A 25,846-nucleotide genomic window follows, 5' to 3' on the forward strand; every position below is an offset into this window, starting at 1 on the left:
AATAGTGAAGTAAGGGACTTGATAGGTGCCATTCCTTTCTCCAGAGGATCTTCCTGACCCAGGCATTGAACCTGGATCTCCAGCATTGCAGGAAGATTCTTTAATGTCTGAGCTACCACGGAAGCCCTTGGAGTATATAGATTATTGCACACATAAACTATAAGATCCCAAATGCCACGTGGCATGGCCAAAAAAAATTTTTTTTATCTTTTATAAAAATTTTATATAAAAATTTATATCTTCAAAGAAATCCCTTGTTCCACCCACAGTTACCTCTGGGACTCATCTCCTACTGTTCTCCACCTTGCTCTCTCTGTCCCAGTCGCAGTGGCCTCCTCTCTGATCCTCAGCAAGCACTTGGGGACTCTGTAATCACCGTCTCCCATGTTCTGGATGTCTTTCTCAGAGTTTGACTCCTTACTTCCTTTCAATCTCTCCAGTGCAAAGTGGCTTTTCTTCTCTGATTGCCAAAAATGGCACACACCTTCAACACACACACACAATATCTATTTGTTTTCCTCTGCTTCATTTTTCTCTTCGGCATTACCACATGTATTATCGTATTTTACATATATATCTTGTTTTTTTATCTTTCCCCTTCACGAGCTTTAAGCTTTGGAGGAGGAAGTTTTTTCTGTTCTGATTACAGCTGTATCCCCAGTACTGGAGTAGTGCCTGGGACATAGTGAGCCCGCAGTAGCTATTTGCTGAATGAATGAAGGAGACTGCAACTGAAAGGGCACTTGGGTACCTAGAATCTTGCTCTAATTTATTTATACTGGAGAAGTAGTGTCTTAGCAGAATATGTTAACCTCAGGAATTAAAAAAAATTTATTTTTTGGCCATGACACATGGCATTTGGGAACTTAGTTCCCCAACCAAGGATCAAAGCCCTGCTCCCTGAATTGGAAGTATGGAGTTGCCAGGGAAGTCTACTTTCATCATAGATACTAGGCAGACAACAAACAGCTGTTAGCTACTCTTTAAAAGTCCTGCTAAGTGATCTGGCATCTTTCTTGGGAGGATAGGACCTCTTTCCTCTGTGTTGTCTCTGGATCTTAGCTGCAGTTGAGATCAATACTTCCATTTCTATATCCTGTTACATTAGGATTAATGTATTTAAAAATTTGTTCTAATGAACATTGCTAGTGTAAAACTGAGTGAAACAGTGAAAATGGAATTGTAGGTGTGTTGCTTTCCAAGTATATTTTGATATAAATAGCAAAGATGTTCATTTCTCTTCCCTATATCTTCTACTCTACAGCTTCCCAGAAAGGGAAGGACTCACTCCTTTGATGGTTTCTCTGTTTCTCTGTATTTGCAGTATAGTTACCTGCAGAGTCTTGAAGTCAACCCAGACTCTGCATGGGCTCATCTTAAGAGTGGTTTGCCTTTGTGGAGCAATTACCATGTGCTCGCTCTGGTTTTAAATCCTTTGTGTGTAATGAAAAGAAATCATATATGAATCCTGTGAGTTTGGAAATGTTATCACTTCACTCTTTAAAAAGGATTCTGAGGTGCAGAGGGCTTAAATCACTTGTTGAAGTCATAGATCCATCCAGAAGAGCCAGGGCAGACTCCAAACAGCAGTGGAAAAGGTACAATATTATGAGCCAGGGTGTCTGGTTCAAATCCTACGTCTGCATCTGTGGGCATGAAGAGATATTTATAACTTCCCCAGACTTGAGAGGTGGGCTCAATTCAGTTCAGCTGCTCAGTCATGTCCAACTCTTTGCCACCCCATGGACGGCAGCATTCCAGGCCTCCCTGTCCATCAGCAACTCCCGGAGCTTACTCAAACTCATGTCCATTGAGTCGGTGATGCCATCCAACCATCTCATCCTCTGTCATCCCCTTCTCTTCCTGCTTTCAATCTTTCCCAGCATCAAGGTCTTTTCAAATGAGTCAGTCCTTCACATCAGGTGGCCAAAGTATTGGAGTTTCAGCTTCAACATCAGTCCTTCCAAAGAATAGTCAGGACTGATTTCCTTTAGAATGGACTGGTTGGATCTCCTTGCAGTCCAAGGGACTCTCAAGAGTCTTCTCCAACACCACAGTTCAAAGCATCAATTCTTCAGTGCTCAGCTTTCATTATAGCCCAACTCTCGCATCCATACATGACTACTGGAAAAACCATAGCTTTGACTAGACAGACTTTTGTTGGCAAAATTTCTGCTTTTTGATATGTTGTCTAGATTGGTCATGACTTTCCTTCCAAAGAGTAAGCGTCTTTTAATTTCATGGCTGCAATCACCATCTGCAGTGATTTTGGAGCCCCACCAAAATGAAGTCAGCCACTGTTTCCTCCTCTATTTGCCATGAAGTGATGGGACCAGATGCCATGATCTTCGTTTTCTGAATGTTGAGCTTTAAGCCAGGTTTTTCACTCTTCTCTTTGACTTTCATCAAGAGTCTCTTTAGTTGTTCTTCACTTTCTGCCATAAGAGTGGTGTCATCTGCATATCTGAGATTATTGATATTTCTCCTGGCAATTTTGATTCCAGCTTGTGCTTCATCCAGCCCAGCATTTCTCATGATGTACTCTGCATAGAAGTTAAATAAGCAGGGTGACGATATACAGCCTTGACGTACTCCTTTTCCTATTTGGAACCAGTCTGTTGTTCCATGTCCAGTTCTAACTGTTGCTTCCTGACCTGCATACAGGTTTCTCAAGAGGCAGGTGAGGTGGTCTGGTGCTCCCATCCCTTTCAGAATTTTCCACAGTTTATTGTGATCCACACAGTCAAAGGCTTTGGCATAGGCAATAAAGCAGGAATAGATGCTTTTCTGGGACTCTCTTGCTTTTTTCATGATCCAGCGGATGTTGGCAATTTGATCTCTGGTTCCTCTGCCTTTTCTAAAACCAGCTTAAACATTTGGAAGTTCAAGTAACAATTCAAGTGTATTTAAACCCAGTTAAAATTGTCTGTTGGATATGTAGACTGAGTAATTCAGATATAGTTTTGTTATTTTTCTAATTAAAATTCAGAACTTGTACTGCTAGAGCTCTCAACACAGAAAATGAAAAATGATTGTATCAGTTTCCTAGAGCTGCTGTAACAAAGTACCCAAATTGAGTGGCTTAGAGCAACAGCTTATTGTCTCTTCATTTTTCGGATAGAAGTCTAAACTCAAGGTACTGGCAGGGCCATTCTCCGTCTGACACCTTGTGATGAAATCCTTGCTTGTCTCTGCGGGCTGCTGGTGGCCCCAGGCGTTCCTTGGCTCGTACCCGCATCACTCCTGCCGTCTGTCTCCACATGACCTTTTCCCATGGATCTCGTCACACCAGCCTCCCCTGTGTGTGTTGGTCTCCGTGTACAGATTTCTCCAAACTTTATAAGGACACCAGTCATATTTGATTAGGGCCTACTCTAATTACTTAATTTAACTTCACATCCTGAAGCACTGGGGATTACAGTTTCAACATTTCATTTGGAGAGACACAATTTAACCCATAGCAGTGATTCTATTGATTCATGTTCTCTTTGGGACTCATGTCAAGTTTAAGCCTCTGTGCTTTGTCTAAAATCTGCCTGCTTTCCCTCAAAGGGATACTTAACATTAAATCTGCCTGGATTCCTTACTAAGGTTATTTTCTGTCTAATACTTAAAAATAGAAAATCAAATGAAAAAAACCTCAAAGACAATTCTAGTAAATCTAAGTTTTATTTGAACTTTCTTATGTTAATTAATTCCCCCAAGTTTACTCCAGATACAGAGTAATACTTAATTTCCCTCCCTTGTAAAGTAATACTCCAGTTTTCTAGTTAAATAAAAAGTATCTTTGATTGTGCTGTCTTGCTGGTATTAGACAGGGTCTAAAACATCTGAAAATAGCTGGCACATTCAAAGCCAAATAATTCAAGGGGGATTTAAAGACAGGAAAACGTGCAAAGGTGTGAGTTTGGTGTCCTGGCTTAACAGTAGCAGATCAGTGCTAGTACTAGATGTGAAGGAAGGAGATGAAGGAGCCATTAATAGAAAGAGTAGCAATACCCTTTGACTGTGGGACATGGAAGGGAACAAGGAAAATGGTGACTTGGCCTTGGTCTCCTTGTTCCTTCCTAACCTCTGCTGTGGCTCTGCATTAGCCAACCTCAGTTGGAATCCAGAGTAAAGGAGCCCTTTGAACTAGTCCATACATGTCAGGTCAGCACAGAGATTGGAGAAAGATGGAGAGCAGATAAGGATGCACTAAAAGGTATCCAGCACATCTAGACCCTTCTGCCTGTCAGCATCCACTCTAGTGCCTTCCTCTGACCGAAACCTAACAAACGTGATGCAAGAAATCCCCTCAGTTCTCTTACTCAGGGATGATGCCAGTGGTCAGACTCCCACCTGAAACATTAGGTGCCACTGATGCTCTTCATGGAAAATAGCAAGAAGAGAAAGGGAAAGAGGGCTAGAGATACAATTTAATAACATAAAATGTAGCTGCTAAAGTCCCTGAGCCTGGTAGCTGGTTACACAAAGTTCTTTCTTCTTAATCATAGCTGTCTTTTCCTCCCATCCATTTCATGTTTCTCCTACTCCGCTACAAACACAGCCGGATGATATTCTTTGCCTAACTGGTGGCCCAGTTCTTTATTCTTGTAGTATCTGAGTCTTCCGTGAACTTATTTATATTAGATGGTTCTGGTTTCTCACTGACCACTACATACTCGATAAGGAGAAACTCAGATATGAGCCAGTGAATCCCATCGTGCGGTAGTCCTCCACTGTGTGATAGTAACCCACTAGTCATGGCCAGTGTGGACACCTGCTTCTCAGACTGTTGTCTTGGTAGCATGAGGGACCCAAGATGAAGGGGACATTCTGTTTCCATTTTGTTTTATATAAGTTGGTTCCTGGTAGAATCACTGCTTCTGTGGACCCTAGGACTTCCAAATGCATCAGGTGCAAACTTGTTCAATTAGGTAAAAAGATGTAGTGGCGAGAGGAGTCATTACCACCTCCACTCTTGTTCTCAGCCCATTCATTCTGGCAGCGGGTGGTGGGGAGACAGCACTAAGTATGAGCTGTTGATTTATGCCATATACATCATACTGATAAATCACATGGGGCACCCCTCTGGCCTCCTTGTCTAGTATACCAGCTTCTGCCATCATTTAAGAATGCAAGGCTGTTACTACTTACAATTGTTATTTTTCTGATATAAAGTTTACTAAACATGTACTTTAAATCTGTTTTACATGCTATGTTTTTTCTTTTGTTTTACAGTTATATGAGTCACTCTAATTTATGTTTGTTGTTCATGCTTAATTGGTGTAAATGTCCTCAAATCTACAGTCTCTTCAAGAATAGAGTGGTATATACTCCTTAAATTTCTTTCCTGGTTACTTAGGTGCTAGCAGAACTTAAGCAGGATGAGCAATGTGGGCTCATGCAATTGTTAAATTCATTCAGGAAACAGGACCATGGGAGGAAATGAAAGCTGTGGTTCTGCCTGTCGGAGCTCCGTGGACAGGATCCAGGTTTCTCTTCCTTGTCTACCAAAATTTAAGGCTACTGCTCGCTTCTGGTGGACTGCCATCCTCTAATTCTGATTCCTTGGCTGTGTGCACACTGTTCTGCCATCTCAGCTTTGTAGATTTGCTGCCGCTTCTGACTTGCAGAGTTGGATGTAGATTTTGTCTGTTTCTGGGCCTGTGGTCCACCTGGACCCTCTCGTCTAGCTTTGCTTCCCTTCATCTCTACCCACTATGTAAGAAAGCAATGTAACTTGCAGAATTTGTCTTTCACAGTCCAGAACTAGCACAGTCCCTGCAGGCATATTAACCAGCGTCTACTTGGTCATATAGTTATAACCAAGTATAAATGCAGAGAACCTCGATTCCCTGCATGCGAAAGACAGACACTGTGTATTCATAGAGGCACAGGTTTTCATATAAGTTCATGTACAGCAGTCATTCAGAAAAGCTCAGTGCTTTGATACAACTACTCTAGTCACCTTGAATAGATCAGAGAGTTTGACCTCAGTTTGGAAGAAGCTTCAGACTCTGGCAAGTGAGTGACTAATTTTCTGGGTCAAAAATAATACTGTGAATATCCAGAAGTAAATGGAAAAACCTATATGGTTTCCCAAGCAGTATTCTTACAATGACATATTTATATTCTGCCCAATGTACTTAATTTTTCACCTTATAAAAATAAGGAACTAGGTATGGATAATATACCTCTGTAATTCTTAATGTCTAGCATCTTGATTTTTAGAGAAGCATATTATCCATTTCATTATTATTTTGAATTGTCTTATAGAGCCTGGCAGCCTAGATTGAAATAGCAAAAAGTAAAAGTCACTCATTCCTGTCCAACTCTCTGTGACCCCATGGACTATACAGTCCATGGAATTCTCCAGGTTAGAATACTGGAGTGGGTAGCCTATCTCTTCTCCAGGGGATCTTCCCGACCCAGGAATTGAACCAGGGTCTCCTGCATTACAGGCAGATTCTTTACCAACTGAGCTAGCAGGGAAATAGCTAAAGGACCAGAAATAAAGCATAATGATTAATAGCAAAGCATCCCATGCAGCGCCATAAAAATTAGTCTTAGATAAGGTCTTGTTTAGCTTCCCTGGTGGCTCAGACGGTAAAACGTCTGCCTGCAATGCAGGAGACCCAGGTTTTAATTCCTGGGTCAGGAAGATCCCCTGGAGAAGGAAATGGCAATCCACTCCAGCATTCTTGCCTGGAAAATCCCATGGATGGAGAAGCCTGATAGGCTACAGTCCATAGGGTCGCAAAGAGTTGGACACGACTGAGCGACTTCACTTTCACTTTCAAGGTCTTGTTTAATATCTTAATTTATAATTTATTAAGCAAGATAAATGGCTTGCTAGAGAAATTCGCATGAGTTGGCATATTTTGCATCACAAACTAGTCTAAGCATTGACCATAACTGTAGAAGATCATACTTGGTTCACTCGTGATCAGACTATTCTAAAAGATGCATGAGCACTGATGATCTATTGAAAGGGACCTTTTATATACCCTGATCCAAGTGAGAAAGCAAGATTCTTTTATTCATAATCCCTTGATGCTCAGTACCGATTAGGATATTTCAAAACTAAAAAACAAAACAAAACATTTCTTTGTGGTTTTACTGTCTGCCTAAATTTAAGAAGCATAGCTGATGAACTTCTATCTCATTTAGGCATTATTTGGAGTCTGATTATTATCTCAGCCTTTTATTTATAATCTAACTGATTCTAGTTATACATTTTTATTTCTGGAACAGATTCCTCTATCATTATTTTAGAGCCACTAGAGGTATAACATAACCTTGAGAATAGACTAATACAGCCCAAGGTATTTTATTTTTATGATTCTTTTTGTACCAAGTAATTTATCTGCCATTTTACTTTTCATGTATCTTCTTGAACATTATGATCACAATAGGAATAGGAATTTTACTTTGCACAGGTACTAGGTTTGATTTGCTGTTTTGGTCAAAATGATAAAATTAGATAAACTGCCTTGTAATTGTTAGTGTTCCTTGTAATTACTTGTTTGTGGAATGAAACGTTGGGGGAACTCAATGCCTTATGTTGTCTGGCCTATTAAAAATCCCTCTAACCCCAGAGAAGTGCCGGAAAGCAAGTGCACTGTTTGCTCACTTCTCTGTGAGCCTTTGTCACTGAGATACGAGTCTGTAGCTTCCAAAGGGTCCATGGGAGGCTTCATCCTTTTGGTAACCTCACTGGTGTCGCTTTATGATCTCTGAAATCTGCCGCTGTGCTGTGCTTAGTCACTCAGTCGTGTCCGACTCTTTGCAACCCCATGGACTGCACAGGTTAGCTATAGAAATTTGGATCTTTATATGGAGAATCAGATTATAAGTGAATGAGTGAAGATCTTACCAGTTATAGAAAAAACAAGCATTTAACACTATTACCATATTTCTTCAGGTTATCAATGCCTATTCCCATCATATGTGTCTTTACTCTATGAGATACTTGTTGGTATCTTGCTGATGGTTAAAAATACATACTGATTCTTTTTTTTAAATCATTTCTTAAGGAGGTAACCAATATATTTCCAGTTTGTTATTACACAGAAGCAGTTTATCTAATTTTCTCACTTTGACTCCATTTAAGAACTATCTCCCTAACTATACAACCTTCTTGCCCCTGCCCTGTATTGGACGGACATAATCCATGAGGAGGTCTTTGCTCATATTCCATATGGCAGGGGAGCTACCTGTATGTTGCTCATGTATTGCTAAATTCCTCTTGAGATACTCTGTTACCAGCGCCTCTTCCCACACAGTACTGGGAGAGGCTTCCTCTTTTCTCCTCTTTCTCCAAGCCAGTTACTCTACCCTGGGATGAAAGTTTTATACCATCTAATACAGCAGGAATTTCATATCCAATGAGTTTGCATAGGATATTAAATTTACATAAAAAGCAATGCTTGGTACTTTTAACTTTGGTCCTTAACATTTATTGGGAAATTTTTATATTTAGAGACCTATTTTTTTCTCTCTTAAGTACAAAATATGGCTCTTATAAGGGAAAGATTGTCTTTTCAGGTGTTTTTTTCTGAAATGGGCTTCAGGAGCCTATTTTGCAACACTTTTCCTTTGCACTCCAGCCATGGAGACCTGGGTCGGGAAGATACTCTGGAGGAGGAAATGACAACCCACTCCAGTTTTCTTGCTGGGAGAACCCCGTGGGCAGAGGAGCCTGGCGGGTTACAGTCCATGGGATCCCAAAGAGTTGGACACAACTGAGCATCTGAGCATATGGTAATCCTAATCTTCCTCAAAGCAATGTATGTCTCTTGCTGAGTAGAGGGAAAGCCAAAAACAAGGAAATGTGAAAAACTAAAGTATTCATACACTTCAATATTTCACTACCCTGGAATAGTGTGGAAAGCATGAAATCTAAGGACTTTTGATTAAAGATAGGCGATGAACACATTTGAACTTCCCAAGTGGATCCGTGGTAAAGAATCCACCTGCAAGTGCAGGAAACTCAGGAGACATGGGTTTGATCCTTGGGTCGGGAAGATCCTCTGGAGGAGGTCATGACAACCCACTCCAGTATTCTTGCCTGGAAAATGCCATAGACAGGAGCCTGGTGGGCTACAGTCCATGGGGTTGCAGAGTCGAGCATCAGTTAGTGGCTAAGCATGTGATGAACACATTTATCTGCCACACATGAATACACTTCCCAAATTATTTCCTAAAACCCCAGCAACAATTTACATATATATATACATGAATTTTTAAAGGTGTAAGATAGATGGAGAAGAGAGACAACAGCATCATGAATATTTTAGAAATAATACAAAGACTCAGTAGATCTGAGAGAGCCGAGTCTTGAGTTAGTCATGGAGAAACATTTAAAATACCTCAGTTTGCACAGCAAACCTCCAATATGCTCACAAATTGGTAGTCCCAAATAGCTGAGAAGGTGAGGGTGAAGCTGGGGGTGAAGCTCAAGAGGATTGACTGAAAGACCCTTAAAGAAACAGTTTCCTCTTTCCGTTCAGCGCTTGCCCCTATTCCAACCCAACAGTAAACTGAAGGTTTTTCTTTGTAGATAATAAAGCATATTTTTCTCAGTAGGTAATAAGCTGAATTGGACACATGTAAGAAAAGAGAACCACATTGAAACAGGGGTATTAAATGAAAGGTTACACCTGAACATTAAGACCTTCCTACCCCTGCCCTCTTTTCCCACTGTGCTTCCAAAATGGGAGTGATTGGAAGATGAATTTGTGGGATTTCAAACAAGTCTAAGAGAAAATATTTAAAGATACTGATAATGGGATTTCTTAAATGAAAAAGACTAGCCACATTCCCCCATGGAAAGACTGTAATCAAGTAGCCCACAGAATTTACAGTCAGTGTTTTAGATATGAGTGATTAGGCAACAGTGAACAATATTTGATGAAGTGTCTAACATAGAGGAGATTAAAGCAAACAAAACAGACTTCTGAAAATGAAACCTTTAAAAATTAATCATTAATATTCTCAGAAATGGAGAAGGCGATGGCACCCCACTCCAGTACTCTTGCCTGGAAAATCCCATGGACGGAGGAGCCTGGTGGGCTGCAATCCATGGGGTCGCTAGGAGTCAGACACGACTGAGCAACTTCACTTTCACTTTTCACTTTCATGCATTGGAAAAGGAAATGGCAACCCACTCCAGTGTTCTTGCCTGGAGAATCCCAGGGATGGGGGAGCCTGGTGGGCTGCTGTCTATGGGGTCGCACAGAGTTGGACACGACTAAAGTGACTTAGCAGCAGCATTCTCAGAAAAATGTCTGTGAAATAAGAACAAGATGCGTTTTAAAGGAATATTCAGAGAAAGACTCTTGAAAATTAGTATATATACATGGCAAATTGAAAAAAGAAGTAAGTTTGGAAATTCAGTAGTAAAGATATAGTATCTGAATAATAAAACTTCCAGAAAGAGAGAACAGAGAACATGGAAGGAAGGAAAACATTTGAGAATTTATTTGAGAAAAATCCCTCAAATTGAAGAAATGATTTTCTAAATTGAAAGGGCCAATAGAGTTCCCAGAACAATGGATGATAATAAACTCAAACTAAGGCATGAAATGTTAGAAACAGAACTCTAGACAAGCAGGAGATCCTAGAAGCATCAGTAACAGTCGGGTGGTGACTGTACCATGCAAAGGATCAGAAATCAGAACATCCTCAGAGTTCCTCACAGCAGCACCAAAAGTAGCAAAGTGGCAGAGTAAAGTCTTCCAAATTTTGAGGATAAACAATATCCAATCTAAAATTGTATGCTTAGCAGAATCATCAATTATGTATGAAGGAAGCCTAAAATATCTTCAGACATGCAAAATCTCAAAAGCATAACTCCTAAAAACTCTTTCTTGGGAAGCTACAAGAGGGATAGCTTCACTAAAATAAGAGAATGCATGAAGAAAGAGGAATTAATGGGATTCAGAAACAAGGACTCCACCTCAAGGAAGAGATTGTGAAAAGAATGCACAGGATGAGGACTGTGCGCTAGCACAAAGGGCAAGCATCTCAGGGTGAAACAAGTTGGAGAGGTCTGGGAGAAATGTCGCCAATAAAGAAAACATTTTAAAAAAACACCTAGTATGTTTAAATACATTGAAAGATGTAGCAAATTGGAGAAGAGATTGGAAACACATTAACATTAAGCACACTGGGAACTAGAACAGTTACTAAATCTGAAGAAAACAAGTTGTGCAAGAAAAGAAATCAAATTACTACTTAGCTACAAATATGAAATAGACATAATAATGTCAATCCTGAATGCAGTATATTGTTATTAGGAGGGGATGGAAGGGGAGGGCAGAATGGAATGGATGGACATATAGAAATGATGAGAGTGCTTCAGTCTCATCTTTCATTGTGGAAAGCCAATAGATCATCTGTCCTTGCCCACCCCTTGTCCCCGCCCTAATCTAGTGTACACTGTAAATAGGAATATTTAGTAATGTGGAGGTAAATACCAAAAGAAACAGCTCAAAAGACTTACAGGAAGTTAACTGTGAGGACCTGGAAATGGTAAAAAGTAGACCTGTGAAGCCTAATGGTTTTCATAATAAGCCCTTTTATGTTCTTGTTAGTTGCTCAGTCATGTCCGACTCTTTGCAAGCCCATGGGCTGTAGCCTGCAGGGCTCCTCTCTGTCCATGGAATTCTCCAGGCAAGACTACTGGAAGGGTTGCCATTTCCTTCTCCAGGGGAATCTTCCTGACCCAGGGATCAAACCCAGGTCTCCTGCATTGTAGGCAGATTCTTTACCATCTGAGCCATGAGAGAAGCCCAAATAAACTGTCTATCATCGATTAAGACAAACTTGAATAGAAACAGAAAGAAATGGTGTGAAATTAGAAGTAAAACTATTTTCCAATCACAAATCTTTCTGTCTCTATCTTGTTCTCTCTCTTTCTCTCTCTCTTTTTTTTAACTGTTTGACTTAACCCCTCAGAACCTGTGTTTTCTTCACAAGGAAAGTCATGACTGAATGAGATAATTCATATAAAGCACTTAATTATAGTAAGTGCTAGCCTTAGGTAAGCTTCAGCAAATGGCAGGCCTTAACTCCTCTTTATGTGTTTCCAAGTCTCTGTAGAGAAGGGTTAGGGTTACCAAGATTCAAAAACTGTTTCAGTCACACAGCTAAAACAATAAGTCACATTTGCCTGAGAGTCTCAGCTCTGAGCCCACATTTCACCACGGCCTTGTCTGTTGATGCCACCTACCTACTGTACCAATTACCTTTCCTTGTAGATGGAAACTGCTTTTTCATCTTTATTCCAAACAGTGCCAGATTCATAATAGACACTTACCATTTGAATTGATGTTATTAGACTGTTACATTAACATGTCTAAATTTACATAATTGAAATAAAAATATTTTCAAAGTATACTACAATACAGTTTATTTTTAAAATCAAGTAACAGTCAACCTGATCCAAGCTTGTTAATCAATGTTTTTGTTCAGTTGCTCAGTCGTTTCTGACTCTTTGCAACCCCATGGACTGCAGCATACCAGACTTCCCTGTTCTTCTCTATTTCCCAGAGGTTGCTCAAACTCATGTCCATCAAATTGGTGATGCCTTCCAACCATCTCATCCTCTGTCATCCCCTTCTTCTCCTGCCTTCAATCTTCCCCAGCATCAAGGTCTTTCTTTTCCAATGAGTCAGTCCTTCGCATCAAGTGGCCAAAGTATTGGAGCTTCAACTTCAGCATCAGTCCTTCCAATGAATATTCAAGACTGATTTCCTTTAGAATTGACTGGTTGGATCTCCTTGCAGACCAAGGGACTCTCAAAAGTCTTCTCCAACGCCACAGTTCAAAAGCATCAGTTCTTCCAGGCTCAGCCTTCTTTATGGTCCAACTCTCACATCCATACATGACTATTGGAAAAACCATAGCTTTGACTATAAACCTTTGTTGGTAAAGTAATGTCTCTGCTTTTTAATATACTGTCTAGGTTGGTTATAGCTTTTCTTCTAAGGAGAAAGCATCTTTTAATTTCATGGATGTGGTCACCATCTGCAGTGATTTTTGGAGACCAAGTAAACAAACTCCGTCACTGTTTCCATTATTTCCCTATTTATTTGCCATGAAGTGATGGGACTGGATGCCATAATCTTAGTTTTTTAAATGTTGAGTTTTAAGCCAGCTTTTTTCACTCTCCTCTTTCACCTTCATCAAACGGATCTTTGGTTCTTCTTCACTTTCTGCCATAAGGGTGGTGTCATCTGCATATCTGAGGTTATTGATATTTTCCTGGCAATCTTGATTCCAGCTTGTGCTTCATCCATTCCAGCATTTCACATGGCTTACTGTGCATATAAGTTAAATAAGCAGGGTGACAATATACAGCCTTGACATACTCCTTTCCCAATTTGGAACCAGTCTGTCGTTCCACATCCAGTTCTAACTGTTGCTTCCTGACCTGCATACAGATTGCTCAAGAGGCAGGTCAGGTGGTCTGGTGTTCCCATCTCTTTCAGAATTTCCCACAGTTTGTTGTGATTCACACAGTCAAAGGCTTTATTATAGTTAGTGAAGCAGAGTTTTTGTTAATATATGTCAGAAATATCTATTTTTAAAATTCTGTGGCAATTCTTCTTCAGGTTGAGTTCCATAATGTCCATGGCCTTATTGCCCTATTTCTTCTCTGGATACAAGGGGTCCTTCATACACACACCACAGAGAGGACTGGAGAGTAGACACTGGATACACAATTTTGTATTGATTTGAAATAAAGCCATTGCAAGATATTTTCCTGAATGAGAAAGTCATCAAAAAGGACCTAAGAGTAGATGAAATAAATCCTTTGCATAATATCATGAAGTCTAAATAAAATATGATGGTTTGGTTTGTAAATATAAATAATATAACATAGGACAAGATGGTAATAATCCTTATCTAATTCTCAGAGAAAAACAGCTTGCTAAGTACTGTTAAATTCTCATCACCTCATTAACTGTAGAAATCTAGAAGGTATCATAAAAGACAAGGATGATAAGCAGCTGGTGAATCATTTGTGAGGAAAGATTAAGATAATTAAACAAGAAAAAGTTGGATAAATAGTAATGAAGAAATGTAACAATATTGCATATCTGGAAAATGAGCGTATTAGAAAAAATTGAGAAACAGTAGGATGAACAATTATAATGACAACTCATTCAAGTTTGGTATTTTTAAGTCAATTGGTATAGTGTGTTTGTGGCAGTGTTATTTTAAATGGAACTATGTTAAATATAATCTTCCAAAGAACAGAATTCCAGGAAAATAAATCAATTTATTATTTCTGTCTTCGTCATTTGCTATAGATGGTCAAGATTTGCAATAATCCTCCTGGTTTACTTTTGTTAATTTTTTCACCTTGTTAATATTTAGCTAAATTTATTTCAAAATATTTCTTTTCTTAGGCATGTGGAAAAAATTTCAGACCAGTTATTTAAACTTTGCAGCTTATTGTTAGGAAACAGATTGACATTGAATCCAATACCTGTGGTGGATTTATTTTGATGTTTGGCAAAGCTAATACAATTATGTGGAGTTTGAAAATAAAATAAAATTAATTAAAATTAAAAAAAAAAGAAAAGTTTTTTTCCTTTAAAAGAAAAAGAAAGATTGTTTACATACTCTGTTTCTCCAGCGAATATTTTATAAGTATATTTATTGTCTTGAGTGAGTTTTCTTACCTATGCAAATTATGACAAAGAATCTGAGTAGTGGAGGGCAGGACCTGCCTACTATAAATGAAATATATTTTTCATTATATCTTCAGTATCTAGCACAGTTCTTGGTACCTCTAGGTATTCAATAAATATTTTTGAGTAAATGAATATGTGTATGTCTATAATGGACATTCTATCTGTACATTTTTATTGAGTCAGAAAATAAAGCTTCCTTAAGGTTGTGTATATGGGTTTCCCAGGTAACACCAGTGGTAAAGTACCCACCTGCCAATGCAGGAGACTTAAGAGTTGTAGGTTTGATCCCTGGGTTGGGAGGATCCCCTGGAGGAGGAAATGGCAACCCACTCCAGTATTCTTGCCTGGAGAATCCCATGGACAGAGCAGCTTGGTGGGCTAGGTCCATGGAGTTGCACAGAGTTGGACGTGACTGAACTGACTTGGCACTGCACAAGGTTATATATGCCTCTCTTCTAATTGGGTGGAGGTCATAGGTTTAGTAGCCAAATGTGGAGTCCAAATTTTTGTTTCCCCTTGGAGTTAGAAGTTGGGACATATATTTTTAGATGAATAGCCAATAATGCTATTATTATCTTGATCTATTCCTCCATTCTGCATCCATGTAGAGCAGTGGTTCTCTCAACCTGAAATAAGAGACTTAAGAAATACAGTGAAGAGAGTAGAGGAATTAGGCAAATGAGGCTAACGCAGGAAGAGAAACACAGGTCAGAAGCTATCAGTTTTCAGTTTTATTTCTACATTTTCCTTTCTGAACTTTGATTTATTGGAAAGGTTTTTATTTGATTTCTGGACATACTTTGTCACAGTTTTACTACCATGAGGGAGAGTTCTCAAAGCAAAGGAAATAAATACTGTAGGTTCTATATAAGTTCTGCTTGCTCCCAAATCTATTCTGTGTGCTTAGTTCAAGTAATTGGGCTGCTGTTGAAACCTACAATATCCTATGGTAGACACAGCATATTTAATAACTGGTCCTTTTACATAGCAGTCTCCTTAATCACCACTTCATAACTTGGAATTTTCTCTTTTATCTGGCTGCAGTACATCTTAAAGTAATTTTTTGGAGGACATGTATATGGTGTTTCTTCTGCATCCTTTGCTTATCTGAGAATTTTGTGTTGTTTTCACATATTAATAAATGATTTGGTAGATAGGAAATTTTGGGTAAAACTATTTTCACTGAGGACTCTATAAATTTTCCAGCATCTTCTGGCACTACTTGTTGCAAAGAAGTCTGAGACTTGCCTGGCTTCCTCTCCAAATCCCACTCATAAAATTTGCAAAACAATGAAAATCACAAGCATGCAAACCCCACAGGAAAGTAAAGTGAAATTGAAGTTGCTCAGTCATGTCCAACTCTTTGTGACCCCATGGGCTGTAGCCTCCCAGGCTCCTCTGTCCATTGGATTTTCCAGGCAATAGTCCTGGAGTGGATTGCCATTTCCTTCTCCAGGAAAGTAAAACCAGGAAATTGCCATTTCCTTCTAAGGAAAGTAAAACCTACCCACAATTCATTTGTCATTCTGGGGGGACCACACACCTCGAGAGCTTATTGGTAGAGATTAAATAGGTATTATAGCAGTAACATAATAAATCCTTTTAATATATACCCTAAATTAATGTATAATAAATATTATAGAGTTTAAATAGCACAGTATTTATGTTTCATGAACTTCCTTATGCTTATACAGTCATATCTACACATTACACATAGATATATTTGTACATTTACTTTTTAAATCAGAAGTCATTCTACATATTGATCAACTAGTTGCTTTTTAAATCTAGTAATATGTCATTTACTTCATTTTAGATCAGTTCATTTAGCTGTTCATGTAGAATATCCAAAATTAAATGAAAACACTCCTGTCTTCCAACTATACATCTAGATGAGACCAGATTTTCTTTCACAAGCTACAATCAAAGCAACACTATTTCAACAGAATAAATAGGTAAACATGAAGAAAAATACTTGTTTTCTATTAAGCCAGATACTGAGATTTGCAAAACATATAAAACCATTCTACTCTCCTTGCTAAATAATTTTTGTTTTATGAAGCAATTATTTTACATATAAATGTTGTCGTATCATAAAATAGTTTTCCTATTGTTATTTTAAAATTAATACATATTTAAATGATTTCTCTGTTTTAATTTCCTACACAGTATTAATGGTAGATACAACCCATCTGAAAAAGACTTTCTTGAGACCTTCAAAATTTGTTTAAATTGCAAAGAGATTCTGAGACTAAAATTTGTAGGTTTGCTGGCATATACGATGAGATTTGTTTTCAACTATCAGTTCAGTTCAGTTGCTCAGTCATGTCTGACTCTTTGTGACTCCACAGACCACAGAACATTAGGCCTCCCTGTCCATCATCAATGACCGGAGTCCACCCAAACCCATGTCCATTGAGTCGGTGATGCCATCCAACCATCTCATCCACTGTCGAACCCTTCCCCTCCCGCCTCCAATCTTTCCCAGCATCAGGGTCTTTTCCAATGACTCAGCTCTTTGCATCAGGTGGCCAAAGTATTGGAGTTTCAGCTTCAGCATCAGTCTTTCCAACGAACACTCAGAACTGATCTCTTTTAGGACGGACTTTTTGGATCTCCTTGCAGTCCAAGGGACTCTCAGGAGTCTTCTCCAACACCAAAGTTCAAAAGCATCAATTCTTCAGTGCTCAGCTTTCTTCACAGTCCAACTGTCATATCCATACATGACCACTGGAAAAACCATAGCCTTGACTAGATGGACCTTTATTGGCAAAGTAATGTCTCTTTGAATATGCTGTCTAGGTTGGTCATAACTTTCCTTCCAAGGAGCAAGCGTCTTTTAATTTCATTGCTGCAGTCCCCATTTGCAGTGATATTGCAGCCCAAAAAATAAAGTCAGTCAATGTTTCCACTGTTTCCCCATCAATTTCCTATGAAGTGATGGGACCAGATGCCATGATCTTAGTTTTCTGAATGTTGAGCTGTAAGCCATCTTTTCCCACTCTCCTCTTTCACTTTGTTCAAGAGACTTTTTAGTTCTTCTTTGCTTTCTGCAATAAGGGTGGTGTCATCTACATATCTGAAGTTATTGATATTTCTCCTGGCAATCTTGATTCCAACTTGTGCTTCATCCAGCCCAGTGTTTCTCATGATGTACTCTGCATACAAGTTAAATAAGCAGGGTGACAATATACAGCCTTGATGTACTCCATTTCCTATTGGGAACCAGTCTGTTGTTCCATGTCCAGTTCTAACTGTTGCTTCCTGACCTGCATACAGGTTTCTCAAGAGGCAGGTCAGGTGGTCTGGTATTCCCATCTCTTTCAGAATTTTCCACAGTTTGTTGTGATGCACACAGTCAAAGGTTTTTGCATAGTCAATAAAGCAGAAATAGATGTTTTTCTGGAATTCTCTTGCTTTTTCAGTGATCCAGCAGATGTTGGCAATTTGACCTCTGGTTCCTTTGCCTTTTCTAAAACCAGCTTGAATGTCTGGAAGGTCATGGGTCATGTACTGTTGAAGCCTTGCTTGAAGAATTTTGAGCATTACTTTACTAGCTTGTGAGATGAGTGCAATTGTGTGGTAGTCTGAGCATTCTTTGGGATTGCCTTTCTTTGGGGTTGGAATGAAAACTGACTTTCTCCAGTCCTGTGGCCACTGCTGAGTTTTCCAAATTGGCTGACATATTCAGTACAGCATCATCTTTCAGGATTTGAAATAGCTCAACTGGAATTCCATCACCTCCACTAGCTTTGTTCATAGTGATACTTCCTAAGGTCCACTTGACTTCACATTCCAGGATGTCTGGCTCTAGGTGAGTGATCACACCATTGTCATTATCTGGGTCGTGAAGATCTTTTTGTACAGTTCTTCTGTGTATTCTTGCCACCTCTTCTTAAGATCTTCTGCTTCTGTCAGGTCCATATCATTTCTGTCCTTTATCGAGCCCATCTTTGCATTAAACGTTTCCTTGGTATCTCTAACTTTCTTGATGAGATCTCTAGTCTTTCCCATTCTATTTTTTTCCTCTTTTTCTTTGCACTGATCGCTGAGGAAGGCTCTCTTATCTCTCCTTGCTATTCTTTGGAACTCTGCATTCAAATGGGTATATCTTTCCTTTTCTCTTTTGCTTTTCACTTCTCTTCTTTTCACAGCTACTTGTAAGGCCTCCTCAGACAGACGTTTTGCTTTTTGCCTTTCTTTTTCTTGGGAATAGTCTTGATCCCTTTCTCCTGTAGCGTGTCACGAACCTCTGTCCATAGTTCATCAGGGACTCTTTTTATCGGATGTAGTCCCTTAAACCTATTTCTTAATTCCACTGTATAGTCACAAGGGATTTGATTTAGGTCATACCTGAATGGTCTAGTAGTTTTCCCCACTTTCTTCAATTTAAGTCTGAATTTGGCAGTAAGGAGTTCATGGTCTGGCCCCAGTCAGCTCCCGGGCTTGTTGTGGCTGACTGTATAGAGCTTCTCCTTCTCTGGCTGCAAAGAATATAATCAATCTGATTTCATTGTTGACCATCTGGTGATGTCCATGTGTAGAGTCTTCTCTTGTGTTGTTGGAAGAGGGTGTTTGCTATGACTAGTGTGTTCTCTTGGCAAAACTCTGTTAGCTTTTGCCCTGCTTCATTCTGTACTCCAAGGCCAAATCTGTTATTCCAGGTGATACAGCCACTCAATAAACCTTTGGTTGAGGCTGCACCTGGAATGCCTGTGCTGACGCCATCAACCTCTAGCTGCTTGCTAAGTGATGTGTGTGCTTGCCTTACACCCTCTGTGGATCTTACTGAATGAGGGGCTTTGATGCATTGCTTCCACACCCTATATTAAACGTGTGCTTTCTCAGCTATCTGCCTCAGAAATACTTCAGTATAAAAATAGTGTCTAGAAATGGAATGATTAACCTCTAAAAGATTCTGAGACTCAGGTATTTGTTACCGTCTATATACATGTACTAGGGCTCCCCAGGTGGCACTAGTGGTAAAGAACCTGCCTGCCAGTGCAGATTAGACACAAGAGACATGGGTTTGATCACTGGGTCGGCAAGATCCCCTGGAGTAGGAAATGGCAACACATTCCAGTATTCTTGCCTGGAGAATTCCATGGACAGAGGAACCTGGCAGGCTGCAGTCCATGGGGTTGCACAAACTTGGAGATAATTGAAGCAACTAGCACATTTTTGGTTTTGTTTCTCAATAGCCATTGATAAGTACATACACATATAAATGTACTTAGCATTTTACTATCTAAATTTTAGATAGAAATGTCTGCCTTACTGGTGAGCATATCTGCAGGGCAGCAGTGGAGATGCAGACATAGAGAACAGACGTGAGGACACAGTGATGGAAGGAGAGGGCGGGAGGAGCTGAGACAGTAGCATGAAGCCCACACATGATCACATGTAAAACTGACCCAAGTGGGAATTTGCTGTGTGACACAGGGAGCTCAGTCTCATGCTCTGTGACAGCCTAGAGGGGTGGAAGACGGAAAGGGGGTCAGGAGGGAGGGGACAGATATATCCCTGCAGCTGATTCATACTGATGTATGGCAGATGCCAACACAACATTATAAAGCAATTATCATCCAGTTTAAAAAATTAAAAAATTTCTACCTTCATTAAAATGTAACTTTCTAATTTGCTAATAAGCAAATTGACTTGAGGAAGCACAGAATTATGCAGATAACTCAAATTCCCTAAATTGATGTTAGTTATGAGCATTTTAGAATTTTTTTTTTAATTTTATTTTATTTTTAAACTTTACATAATTGTATTAGTTTTGCCAAATATCAAAATGAATCCGCCACAGGTATACATGTGATTTTAGAATTAGAATTTAGCTTTTTGTATACACTCATGAGTGGCTATTACATTACTGACAAAAGTCCATATAGTCAAAACTATGGTTTTTCCAGTGGTCATGTATAGATGGAGAGTTGGACCATAAAGAAGACTGAGCCAGGAAGAACTGATGTTTTTAAACTCTGGTGTTGGAGAAGACTCTTGAGAGTCCCTTGGACTACAAAGAGATCAAACCAGTCATAGTTTGAACAAGCTCCAGGAGTTGGTGATGGACAGGGAAGCCTGGCATGCTGCAGTCCATGGGGTTTCAAAGAGTTGGACACGACTGAGTGACTGAACAACAACAAATTGAGAAATTTTAAAAAGGCTGTTTTTTATTGATTCCTATGTATTATTCTGTTGCAAAAAGTTGCTGTCATCCTCATTATTTTTTAAAACCAAATAACAGTGAAAAATTTTACCGTATAAAATATAAGTTATATTTGAGTTAAGAAAAAAATGACATTCTTTACTCTTTCTGGTAATAGAAATCACAAAGCTTAATGGACCGTAGAATTAATCCCACCACTCATTTTTTTTTAATTTTGGACACTGAGTTAAAGGAAGATGAAATGGCAACAAGTAAGGGACAAAACTCAGGTATCATTCACTCCCCTTCTTTAATCCAATTACAATCTGCTAGGCTGGCTCCTCTTCCTCTAGCTGTGTAATGAACAGTGTCAGGAAAATCAGCTGTAGATTTAGAGTTGCTTATCTGTTCTTGCTCTCCATAGTAGTTTCAGATACAACGAAGAACATGTAAAAGAGAGAGATGTTGGGGACAAAAACTAAAAGGTCAGTTCAATGGCCAGCCCAATCAAGTTAAGCATATGATGATATATGGGCACTGAAATAAAATGCCTAATGGCATTTTAAAATTTCTCAACTGCTGGTGAAGTTGTCCTAGAGTCACAGTGTCAGCAGCTGACACAGATGAGTTTGAGATAAGGAGGAGAGATGTTTTCCAATGCCTTATCCAGGTGTTTCACACTAGGATTGGTGGGACTGCCTAGAAAAATAAAACTCCTGCCTGGGACTACAGGGAACATACTTTCTCTTTATCATTTTTCTCAATTAAAATAGGAAATGGCAGTCCTAATGTTTGTGTTCATACCTGTCAATGCTGTACCTTCATAGATGCAAGTGAGGAAATTAAACCGTTCTTGTTCTCAGAGTGATAAGATAGTGGTAGAGAAAATGTTTATACTCATGTGGAGCTAATCCCTATCTTTCAGTGTATGCATTTCCTTTTTGAATATAAAAAAGGCATTAAAACCAGAAAAACCAAAGCTTAGAAGTTATGGATGAGAATAAATGCCTTGGAATAGTAGTGAATGTATCTCAATTGTAGTTCTGACTGCCATTTTGTTTCTGCTATATTAATTGGGATACAAATTGCTATGGGAAAAATGTCACCTATTTATTAAAATGATACTTTTGGATGCAAAAAGTATTAATAAGGTCATGAAAAATATTTGGATAACATTTTCAGTTCAATAAAATAAATGTCGTGCTTAGTCAGTCATGTCGACTCTTTGGGACCCCATGGACTGTAGCTCACCAACCTCCTCTGTCCATGGGGAGCTGGAGTAGGTTGCCATGTCCTCCTCCAGGGGATCTTCCCAACCCATGGATCGAACCCAGGTCTCCTGCATTGCAGGCAGATTCTTTACCATCTGAGCTACCAGGGAAGCCCAAAAAATAAATATTTAAAAGTTACTTATTTTATCTACATTTCACACCGTTCTTGAAAATAATACTTTGGTAGTTTCCCCTTAGAATAAGTGAATTGCTAATTTACAGTGAATTGTATTATGTCTTATAGGAAAGATTATGAAAATATTTAGAAAAATACCTGGGCATTATTCTTCTGAGAGATAAGCATAATCAGTCCAATTTGCAAATACAACATATTTAGGACAAATTAGTGGCCTAAGAATCAGCACTAGTCAGAAAATTTGTATTTAATGAGTGTCATTAGGACCAGGATGAAACAAAAATTAGTGTAAGGAGTCCTTGTGTGATGAGGCATTAAAAACTAATGCATCCTTTAACTGCATTAAGAATTTATTCACACCTTAGTCACAAACAGTTTAGATTTATCTTCCATTTTAACATTAAAAATGTGTGCTACAGTCATTCCCGTCAAGAAGTTATTGATAAAGTAGACTGACTGCATCCTTTCACGTGGGTGCTGATATGGACAGTCATGGCCATTGGAAACTAAACATATTTTGGGTAGTCTGTTGAGATGGCATATGAATGGAATGAGATCAAGAAGCAGCAGCCTTGGAAATTTCTTGAATTCAATTTATTCAAAGACAATATTATTGCTTCTAAGAGAAATCAAGCACAAAAAATCTTCAAGAAAGGTCAGAATGTCTACATTAAAACTTAGATTCTGTAACTGGAATTAAGTTCCTGAAATTGTAGGTACATATTTGAGTTATACATATTTAAATTTAGTGATACAAAGATTCTATAAACTACAGAATAATGTAGACTCAGGGACTTTTATTAAGCACAGACATATACAGCTGGTTTTACAACTGCAAGTAAGACATCTGATGAAACCATTATATACCAATAATTATTTCAGCCTTTTTTAATATTAATAATAGCACTTTATTGCTCACTGTATGCTATAAACTATGTTAAGTGCTTTATATAGAATAATCAGCTTAATGTTCCTAATGATCCCATGAGGAATGGCCTATTATTCCATCATACAGATGAGAAAACTGAGACATAGAAAGTTTACCATGCTTAGAATTAACAAGTTAGTGGTAAAAGTCAGAAGTACATCAAGGCTGTATATTGTCACCCTGCTTATTTAACTTATATGCAGAGTACATCATGAGAAACACTGGGCTGGATGAAGCACAAACTGGAATCAAGATTACTGAGAGAAATATCTATAACTTCAGATATGCAGATGACACCACCCTTATGGCGGAAAGTGAAGAAGAACTAAAGAGCCTCTTGATGAAAGTGAAAGAGGAGAGTGAAAAAGTTGGCTTAAAGCTCAACATTCAGAAAACTAAGATCATGGCATCTGGTCCCATCACTTCAAGGCAAATAGATGGGGAAACAGTGGAAACAGTGGCTGACTTCATTTTTTGGGGCTCCAAAATCACTGCAGATGGTGATTGCAGACATGAAATTAAAAGACGCTTGCTCCTTGGAAGAAAAGTTATGACCAACCTAGACAGCATATTAAGAAGCAGAGACATTACATTGTCAGCAAAGGTCCATCTAGTCAGGGCTATGGTTTTTCCAGTAATCCTGTATGGATGTGAGAGTTGGACTGTAAAGAAAGCTGAGTGCGGAAGACTTGATGCTTTTGAACTGTGGTGTTGGAAAAGACTCTCGAGAATCCCTTGGAGTGCAAGGAAACCCAACCAGTCAATCCTAAAGGAAATCAGTCCTGAACATTCATTGGAAGGACTAATGCTGAAACTCCAGTACTTTGGCCACCTGATGTGAAAAACGGACTCATTAGAAAAGACCCTGATGCTGGGAAAGATTGAAGGTTGGAGGAGAAGGGGATGACAGAGGATGAGATGGTTGGATGGCATCACTGACTCAATGGACTTGAGTTTGAGTAAACTCCGGAAGTTGGCAATGTACAGGAAGCCTGGCGTGCTGCAGTCCATGGGGTCACAAAGAGTCAGACATGACTGAGTGACTGAACTGAACTGAACTGAAACCCAGGTTGTCTGGCTTTAGGCTTGTGTTTTTAATCACTGTTCTTTACTTGCTCTGATTCTTGGCAGTGTGGTTTTTATTTTTTTTCTTATCATTTTTCTACTTGATAAGAATAAACAGTCTGTATGTTATCTTAACTGTTCCCTCAACTAAAAAAAAATTGTAATATCCAGCTTAATTTTTAAAAAACTTTTTTCTTATCCAACATAATTCTATGATTCAAACACTCTTGCAGATACCCTTAATTCCCTTTTCTCTTTGTTTTTGCACCTGGCAAACCCTTATGTCTCATGATCTCAAATATCGGCACATCTTGAAGATATTGTGCATTTGGCTCCAGGCCACCTCAATAAGCAAACAATACAGTAAGGCCAGTGACATGAATGTTTTGGTTTCTCAAGGCTTGTAAAATAGACTGCACTCTAAGTGTGCAATAGCATTAAGTCTAAGAAACAGTGTACATTCCTTAATTAAAAACATTGTTAAGTGTGCTAACCATCATCTGAGAACGTTCAGGGTATTGTAGTAGTGATTTATCACAAACCACCATAACAAATATAATAATGAAAAAGTATGAAACATTGGGAAAATTACCAAACTGTGACACAGAGACATAAGTAAGCATACACTGTTTCAGAAACAGTGCCAAGGTGTTTGTTCAATGCAGGGTTGCCACAAACCTTCAATTTGTAGAAAGAAAAAAAAAAAAAGTTTTACCTGTGAAGCACAGTAAATGATGTACTCTGGTGTTTACTTTCTTGATGTTTAACCGTAGCAGCTGAAAAACCACTGGAGACAGAATAAAGCAGGTGGTTCTACAATGTACCAGACATCACCAACTTTGGGTTAGTCCTAACGTGCTGCCTGGTAATATTTCTCTGACCAATTCATTCTTTCCATGGCTTTTCCAAACCACTATATAACCCTTTCCCGCTTGCCAGTTAACTAATGATTATTATTCATTTTGTTATATTTTGAACCCATTTTCTTGAGCTGGACCCATCTCACTTTAAAAAAATAGAGGTATAATTGGAGTGTAATAAACTGTGCATACTGAAACTGTACAAGTTGACCAGTTTAAGTTATGTGTTTACCTGAGAAACCACCACCAAAATTAAGACAGTGAACATTTAATCCCAGGCGTTTCATCATGCTCATTGTAGTCCAGCTCATACTCCACCCCAATTCCCAGGCAACCAGTGACATTCTTTATGTCACTGTGGATTGGTTGGCATGTTACAGAATCATGTTACAGAACCTTTCATAAATGGGACTGTTATACGAATAAATTTGTGTATTCAGGTTCTCTTTTGCCTGAGTTCTTTCATTTAGCATAATGGCTTTCATTTATATTGTTGCAAATATCAGTTATTTATAAGTTCTTATTACTGAATATTATGCCATTATATAGCTATGTCCTGGCTAATGTTCACATATTCTTGGACTTTTGGGTTTCCAGTTTGGGAATCTGTGTGTATTATCTAACCTGAATAGTACAGTAAAGTACACATGTAGTCACCCCATATATATGAGTCTTATTACAAGTCCTCTCTTCAGCTTGAATGGTCTGTTTCTCTTTCTATGTGCCACCATCAAGTTTTACT

The 25,846-nt window shown here is 38.8% G+C and overlaps 1 non-coding gene across 1 annotated transcript; it reads right to left on the reverse strand.

Annotated features, from left to right (window-relative positions):
- Positions 1-6,405: 6,405 nt before the first annotated feature.
- TRNAY-GUA lies at positions 6,406-6,477 on the reverse strand. The gene has a single exon. It is a non-coding gene; the product is annotated as a tRNA-Tyr (tRNA).
- Positions 6,478-25,846: the final 19,369 nt, after the last annotated feature.

The sequence above is a fragment of the Bison bison genome, unplaced genomic scaffold, assembly GCF_000754665.1.
Source record: "Bison bison bison isolate TAMUID 2011002044 unplaced genomic scaffold, Bison_UMD1.0 scf7180017864152, whole genome shotgun sequence".
NCBI lineage: Eukaryota > Metazoa > Chordata > Mammalia > Artiodactyla > Bovidae > Bison > Bison bison.